The following is an 8811-nucleotide window of genomic DNA, read 5'->3' as shown; positions in this document are numbered from 1 at the left end:
GGCGCGGCCGTTGGGCGCGGGCCGCCCCTGAGGCGGTGTGTGGTGCGGGCCGGGGCGGCGGCGGCCCGGTACCGCAACGGGCCGAGCTCGGTGGCGGCGGCACGGAGGAGGCCTTCAGGGCCCGCTCCCGCTCCAAGCAGGGGCGCACTCGGCAGGTCCATGAGCCTTTCTTCTATTTGGGCGCCCGTAGCGGGATGTTCAAGGCTCTCAGCGGGTTCCGAGTGATGAAAACTGGTAAACACTTGACTGCGATGCTGTCAGCTGCCAGCCCTGTCGGGCTGCAATGCAGGATCGTGTTTAAGTGTCCTGGCAGCCCGAGATCTTCCCTGTGAGGGTGCTGAGGCGCTGGCACAGGGTGCCCAGAGAAGCTGTGGCTGCCCCATCCCTGGCAGTGCTCAAGGCCAGGTTGGACACAGGGGCTTGGAGCAAGCTGCTCCAGTGGAAGGTGTCCCTGCCCATGGCAGGGGGCTGGAACTGGATGAGCTTTGAGGTCCCTTCCAACACAAACCATTCCGTGATTTTGTCCCCGCTCATTGTTTAGCCCACCCCAGACACAAGGCTTCATGTTTTCCCTTGACTTCAATGACATTCCCGTCAACCCTATTCCTTTGGCTTGTCCAGGTCTTTCTGAATGGTAGTCCCACCCTTGAGTGGAATGATTCATTAGGGACTGTAGTGACAGGACAATGGGTAATGGGTAAAAACTTAAACAGGGGAAGTTTAGATTGGATATAAGGAAGAAGTTCTTTACTGTGAGGGTGGTGGGGCAGTGGAACAGGTTGCCCAGGGAGGTTGTGAATTCTCCATCCCTGGCAGTGTTCAAGGCCAGGCTGGACAGAGCCTTGGGGACATGGTTTAATGTGAGGTGTCCCTGCCCATGGCAGGGGGTTGGAACTGGATGATCTTAGAGTCCTTTCCAAGCCAAACCATTCTGTGATTTCTGTGATAGCACTCTCAATGGTAATCGGGACAGTCAACTTCCTCAGCCTGGCAAACTGGCTAGAAAAAAAATGAGGTATCACTGTACAGGTCTGAGTTGCTGTCCTGCCTGATACAAAAACCAGCTCTTTTTCGGCTGAAGGCTGTCTTGTCTTGTAATTTGTAGTGAATTTCCTAACAGATACTCCAAAACTTGATGAGCTCTGTTGTTAAAACATTTACACTCTATGTCTCTCCAGCAGAGGAAACAGTAAGGCTTACCACATCAGGATTTTTATTTTATCACTTTGCCAGTTTGGTTTATGAGGATCTTTACATTACTCCCATATTTCTTCACAGCAATCTGGGCTTTGCTCTAGTTGTTCCTTAAAACCTGAATATTGATGTGGCCTTTATTTATTGATGCTGAAGTGGACTCAGCATTAGCTTCTGGGGACAGAAGTACAAGATTGTTTCTAGCCAGGAGAACTTTAGCAGGAGCTGCAAGCTTGTACTCTTTCTCCAACAGGCCTGCCTGTTGCACCACTCACACTATGAGGAAATGAAACAGTGACAGCAGTTTTCCTCATTTGCTACTTCTCAAGAGTAGGTCACCTCACTCCTTGCTAGGTATTCAAATAATACCTGTTGTTGCCAAAGATTTTTGTTGGCCGTTTCCCATCCTTTCCTTTCTGAGCTGTAAGCTTTTTGCCACTGCAGTTAATACCAGCTGAGGAATAAGAGCCACACAAAACACATCTTCTAATATTTCCCATGTGATACACATAGATGGAACTCAGAGTGTCTGTATTAGAGTCTTTCTAATCCTTTAGCTATTCTTGTGGTTTATAAAACATATATATTTTCTCTAATTTACTATTGCCTTCCTGAATGGATAGTTTGAAAATTGGACATGGTATATTAGCGAAGTTGAGACCTGAGATATTTAGTGAAGGAAAAGAAATACAGCAGTAGACACACACTTGGCTGAAGCGCCCGTGTGCAGAGATAGTACAGAAAGGACTTTTTTCTGCTGCTCAGTAAGAGCTGGGGAATCCTGAGAGAAACATGTTAGTTTTTCCACACTCTTTAAGGGGAATGGGGTTGGAAGGGCACACTCAAACCAGAGAGGTTTGAGATCTTGTGGTGGAGCCAGATTGGAAGAATTTATGTGACAAACAGCTGATGTGCAAAGGGGAAGGTTCAGGAATATTTTATTGTTGGTACAAGGTGCTGTATAGTTATATTTGTGTCTTAAAAGAACATGCAAATGAAGGGGGTGGCAGATCTCCATCAAGTGGCTGAGGAACACATGAAATGATGGCTCCAAATATATGGGAGTGTTTCTGTGAATTGAAAAAGACCAGGAAAGAAAGATTTGAGGATGAAAAGAGCAAAAGAATTACTTTGTAAGTAATTCATAAGTAATTACCATATGGTTGAATAAGCCATATTCAACACAGAGGATGTTTGCAGTTCAGGCAAAGTCTGCTCAGGAACAAGGCAGTGGCTTTCATTCCTAAAACAGAACAGTGTGTTCCTAAAAGAGGGGAGACATGTCATGGTGCTGCTAATCCCTCTGAAGTAGGTCAGGCTTGCAAAGATGGAGAAGATATACCTCATTTGAACCTGAATTAAGAGCATGAAACAGGAAATGGATAAAAAGAGAAAACAGGAGGGCAGTTAGAGAAAACAGCTGTCTGGGTCAGACCATTTATATTGTGATTACTTCAATTACTCCATCCCTTATAAAACTTACTCTTCTTTAGCTTCATTGGGCTTCTGTGAGATCTGTATGCCTTCAACTTGTACCCTATATGGATGTATACTGCCCTGATGTCTTTGCATAGACCTTGACAGTTGTAGTTTTCCAGCTTCCCTACTCCCACTGCTGTTACAGGAAAGGTTTAGGAATCAAGCTGTCAGTTTAGGTTTCCACAGCTGTTGATGGAAGTATATTCATGAATCATAGTTAAGTTTTGGACAGAATTGGGAGAAAAAAAAAAATTAATTTATGAGTTCAATTCTGTAACTGTTTGTTTTAATACCAATTATAAAATGGGAAGTTCAGCTATAGTATGGAAAGAACAAGTGGGGTAGACCTGAATGGAGAGACACCAACAATGTACCTTCTCTGGTACTGCAGGCACTCCTGTCACAAATATTTCTATACTCCAAAGATAATTTACTCAGGTGACCAGTCCCTGCCATGTACAGAGCACCCCACCGAAACACATTGTTTCTTAGATTTCCCTAGCAGTATTTTCAGTGTTTCTCCTGAAGGAAGACTGTGCTTTGTGCTCCGTGTTTTACCTGTGTCAAGTCTTTGTTCTGAACAAAAATTTAGCCTCCTGTGATAGTGTGGCTTTCCACTGGGAAAAAAAAAAAAAAAAGAAAGAAAGAAAAGGCATTATTAACTCATTGATTTTGGCTGTATGGTATAGAGGGTCGAGTTAGAAAATTTTCTCTGTAAGTTTGTTTCCATTAGGCTTATTTTCTACTTCATTGAATGTTGCCCTTTCATTAGTTTGTGTGGGTATCTCACGGTCAAGAAAGGTATTCCAGCACTCTTCATGTGTTTTCTTTCACTGTGTCATGATGGATCCATGACACTACCTAGAGCAGACTTACTATAAAATAGACCTAATATCACCATCTTTCTAATTTTTCCAGTTCTGTACTGGATTTCCAGAATTACCCTCCTAAACTTTTGGAATTTGTTTGCAAAACTAGAAAATAAGAGGTGGTTATCACACAGACAACAGCAGTTGCGCTATTTCCAATTTTAATTGAATCTGTACATGCACCTCATGCACTTAATAGTTGCAATATTTTTTTCTCTGTGTGAATAAAGAGTTTGAAGCTTGGTTTATAATTTAAGTCAAATAATAGAGTAGAGAATAAACATATATGGCCAGAAATAAGTATTCCATGCCATAGTATTCCTGTTCTAACATGGATTCATTAACCTCAAAGCTTGTTGTGTTTAAGGAGAATGGGTTAGTTGCAAATAGGTAGGTCAGTAAATACACAGTAACTAACTGTTGGAAATACACCAGGGCTCTGCCTTTGACATCTGTTTAAAAACAAAAATCTCTATGCAGGAGTTTGACTTTTGACCAGGGTTTTTCATATCTGTTCTTCATAAATAGAACTGCATTGGAATATTAAAAGTATATAGAAAGCTTTCTTTTTGGTAGAAATCAAGTTTACATGAATCTAATGACTACCTACCAAAAAGTAGGTATATAACAGAAATAGGAAATCATATTTTTCACTTTCATAATGAAAATCAGTGAAGGTGCTATACCCATAATACTTCTAGTTAAATGTATTTTTCAAGAACATCAGAGCTTTGTTTCCTGTGTAAACATGGACTAGAGTTGTTCTGTTAAGAACTCCAAAGTGAAGATAAATTATGAAAGGCATTCAGCATTGAAAAATACATCTTATTATCAAAGCAACACTCACTGCTCTTTTGTTGTTTATGCTTCTTATTCAGGGAAGTTAATGTGCATCACTAAAGGCTCATTAGTGGACACACATTCTGCCCTACCTTCCTGAATGGCTATTCTTGACCTTCTAGTAAATGATACATAAAATGTGCTTTTCCATCTTACCTGCATGTCGAACTGTTGAAGACACTTGGCTACTGAGGTGAAGTTTGTCATACACCAGGATACAACAGTGTTCAGTGTACTTCCTGCCCCCAGAAGCATCCACAGCCTCCAGGGAGCAGAGACGCAAAAGAGAACCTGGTTCAGGAAGCATACCATGCCTACGTGGGAGCTAGAGGAACAGCTTGCTTGCTGGCTTTGAAAAGATAACTGCTCAGCAGGGGAGCTGGGACAGAAAGAATGAGATTTGGAACCTGCAGGGCAGCCTGCTTCCGGTGAAATATCTCTGTACTGGTATCTTCTCATAACAAGAAGATGGAAGTACAAAATGGAGGGACAGGAAGTCATTTGCAGGCCTTATGTAATATGCATCTCCATGAAGAGGTACATGCCGGAGGATTCCTCTACCCACACAGCTCTCCACCATGCAGGCATTCCTCTGCAGCCTTATCTTTGCATAACTCGAGCATAGACCTCCTACAGGATCATCTCCCACCTCTAATGTGCATCTGTTCATTCTCTGCCTGTCAAGCTTCTTCAGAATTTAAGACATTGCAAGATATAGAAGAATAAGCTTTCAAGTTTGAGTGCACCAGATTAGGAGAGATCCAATAAGAAATGTGAATTTATGTTGCCTCACTTATTCCTCTTTTTATTCGTCCAGAGTGGAAAAGAGAAAGGAGAACTGCTGTCTAAGGAACTGTTGCTTGCAATATATTTCTCCATGGCAATAAAAATATCTGCAAGGCAGAGGTACAATTCTCTTTTTAGACCTGACACCTCCAAAGCCTGATATATGTGGCTGATTTAGATGAAAAGGTATTAGGTTTTTTATTAGATTATGATGCAAGCTCAAGCTGGCTAGGCTCATCAGACAATAAATCTAGTGCAAGTATGTGTGGCCAAACTCTACTCTCATAATTGTTGCTCTCTGTGGTCAGTATTACTCGCTACTGTGATACTGGCTCCCTTCTGCTGGTTGTGAGAAGGACGTAGATTATTTACAATGTAAACAGTCACTGACATAGAATAATTCTGATTGTGCTTCCACACTAAACCAGAAATAATGCTATTAAAGGCAAATCAGTTATTCTTCCTTACACAACACATGAATCCAAATTTAGGCCTTTATCACAAGGCTAAGGTTTGTTAGGTATTGCATGGATATTTATGCATGGCTTTTTACCATCGATGACTTCTTGTTTCAGAAATAACCCTTTTTTTGATCCTTTCTGACAGCTGCATGTTGCGTTAAAGTAAATCAAGCTGTTACGGAGATCTATTGACATTAGCAGGGACTGCACAAGAATTGGGTAGCCGAGAACTGCACTCTTCTGTGCTTTTTCCATTCCAGACAGTGACATTCTCATGAACAGTAGGCAGCTCTCTTCACAGTAAGTCATCCTCATTCTAAACCTGCTCCAAATGCTGCAGCAGCTCAGCAGTGAAGCAGGCTGCCCAAAGGGACAGATGTAAACCCAGGCTAAGCTCACAGATGTTCTATGGCAGAGTATCTGCTGTGCATTATAACACACAAAATATATTGCTGTAATTTTTTTAAAGGTCACAATAACTCAAGACTTCCCACAAAAAGAATAAAAGCTCACCTGAAATGATGGCATGTTTGAGAAAATGAAAACTGTCACATCATAAACTAAGTTCTTGCTCATAGTCAATTTTTGGATAAGCATCTCAAAAGATACTGCAGCAGAGCCATAAATCCAGATGCCAGTTCTCAAGCCAAGCTTTCAAAAATTCCAATCTTTGTGAATATATATTAATCTGAATTCAGTGCTGAGATAAGCAACTCCTGGTGAAAGCAGCAGGATATACATGAGACAATAAGGAAATATTTTCCAATATATCGCTGTGTCTGCACTACCTTTTCAGAGTTTGTAGTCATTCTCTCACACTAGAAAAATGTGTCTTCATCTCAGTGCAGTGGAGTATTTCTGGCCCCAATCTGAACAAATAATAGTTATGCCAGTATCTCTGAGGCTCCTAGGGGGTTAGTCTTCCCTAATAATTTTCGGTTTTCTTCCAGTATTCCAAAACAGGCCTAAAAGTCTTATCTGGACCTCCTGTTTAACCAGTGATTATTTGCAACTCTGGACAAGTTTCTCCTGTTCCTTTCCCACTGGCCTATGCATTCACAGAATCACACAGAATCACAGAATCCCAAGGGTTGGAAGGGACCTAAAAAGATCATCTAGTCCAACCCCCCTGCAAGAGCAGGGTAACCTACAGTACATCACACAGGAACTTGTCCAGGCGGGCCTTGAATATCTCCAGTGTAGGAGACTCCACAACCCCCCTGGGCAACCTGTTCCAGTGCTCTGTCACTCTCTACAGTAAAGAAGTTCTTCCTGATGTTAACGTGGAACCTCCTATGTTCCAGTTTACACCCATTGCCCCTTGTCCTATCACTGGATATCACTGAAAAAATTCACCTCTACAAACTTACTGAAACACACAATGAATGTAAGAACTGTAATTATGTGACTTTTTCTGCCATAGCTTTGCCACTGTAATTCTCCTTGTTCTCCCTTTCCCAGGGACAATTTAAAATAAAATACTTTAAAGAAGAATTACATGCAATGTCATCTGAGTTTATTTCATCACTTATCTGGAATCACCAATGTCTTAACAGACGTTTCAGGCAATTTATTCTTTGGACAATGACCTCCATTTTTTCCTGGAATATTAGGAATATGATCACTTTCAGTTGTAGTCCTAAGATCACCCCATTGATTTTAGAGTTTAGTTACTTGAATGAAAGTTGGATTTGAACCAAAATGTTTTCTGTATTGAAATGCAAAGCAGGCTGAGGTCAAAATCCTTGTTCCTGACTTCAACTTTTTCATAACCAAAACTCCAGATAAATGAAGAGCCAAACAAAGGTGATTTTATTACCATCAACAGGCTGTATTGTCTCTTCAGTATTGCTACAAAATGGAATGAAAAGATTGTTTACGTTTCATAACAACTTATGTGGCCCTGAAATACTTCTCTCTGCTCCAAAAAGGGGTGTGATATAGAATAATAAGCCCCTACAAGGATGTATTTATGAATGGACCTCTGCTTTTGGTGACTGAATGCTCTTGCAGGTGCCAAAGAAAAGAGGCCACCTAGATAACTTTGCTTCCAGCCTGATCTCCATCTGGTACAGAACATCCCCACAGCTCACTGTGCAGCTGCTTGCCTGTGACAGTTGCCAGAGGCACTTGCACTGCTGCTGTCAAAAGACACTTCCAGGCAGTTTGTCATCTGCGGGTTGCAATTGCCTTTCAGGTAGTGGGATACTGATCATGGGCTTGCTGTGGTAGTCCCTGTTCAGGCAAAACTATTAGATGTGGCAGGAGTTTTGCTTAAAGAGTTACTGCTGCATGGGGCTACAGATTATTAGATTGAAAAGTTATCTTGTTGCTGGGACATGTGAAAGCAAGTCTTTTTAAATGCAGATTGTCTGAGAAAAGACTACCCAAGCTTCCAGAAAGCTGAAATTTCAGTCTTTTACTTGCTAGTGCCACATAAACCTTCAGGTATACAGTCAGCAATCAGTTATCATCCCATCATCAAATGCAACTTCCAAAGTGTCCATAAATATTTAAGCCTATTGCAACATTCAGACATGTGGGTTGATAATTAAGGTGATCAGTGTAATGCAAATGACTGATTTTTCTCTGGGAGGTTCCTGGGCAGAGAAATTGTGTGATGCAGCCCTAGAATGCAGGGGTGTCAAGCACAAAGTCAAGATAATATTTGTCTTTTGAAAGAAAGAAGAAAAACTGCAGGGGGTGCACATTTATCTGAAGTGTGGGTTGATGACAGGGCTTATTTAAAAGTTTATTTCAGAGCTACTTTGCCAGAGAAAGCATTAGCAGGTATCTAGAAATAACACATTTAGCAGGGTATACGAATGTTGAAGTTGGAAAGTGCTCAGAGCCTTCTTTGGCAGCCTTTCCCTGTCAAGTATTGTTCAGTTTCACAAGTGGACAACATAAAACAGATATAATCAATAAGTGGATTATGTATGGTAACAATCTAAAGGGTGCTTTAAGGATATAAATATGTAGTCTTAAACATAAGAGCCTTGTACTGGAAGTTCATTTTTATTCCTGAAATATTCCTAGCTATAGTGCAGCTTTCCATTTCATGAAAAGTATTCCTGTTCCTTCAGCTTCATCCATAACCTCTAAAGCCTGACTTTTCTCCTTGGGGGAAACATGAAATATATTGTGCAATTTTAAAGGTTTTTATAACCTCAAACATCTTT

General features: G+C 41.3%; 1 long non-coding RNA gene across 1 annotated transcript; it reads left to right on the top strand.

The window, feature by feature from the left end:
* The first annotated feature begins 143 nt into the window (after positions 1–143).
* Positions 144–7123, top strand: LOC136014523 (uncharacterized). The gene is made up of 2 exons (XR_010612755.1): positions 144–234; positions 4421–7123. It is a non-coding gene; the product is annotated as an uncharacterized LOC136014523 (long non-coding RNA).
* The last annotated feature ends 1688 nt before the right edge of the window (positions 7124–8811 follow it).

The sequence above is a fragment of the Lathamus discolor genome, chromosome 5 (assembly GCF_037157495.1).
Source record: "Lathamus discolor isolate bLatDis1 chromosome 5, bLatDis1.hap1, whole genome shotgun sequence".
Classification (NCBI taxonomy): domain Eukaryota; kingdom Metazoa; phylum Chordata; class Aves; order Psittaciformes; family Psittacidae; genus Lathamus; species Lathamus discolor.
The sequence above is the reverse complement of the archived record's forward strand: the minus strand, read 5'-3'. Positions and strand labels throughout refer to the sequence as shown.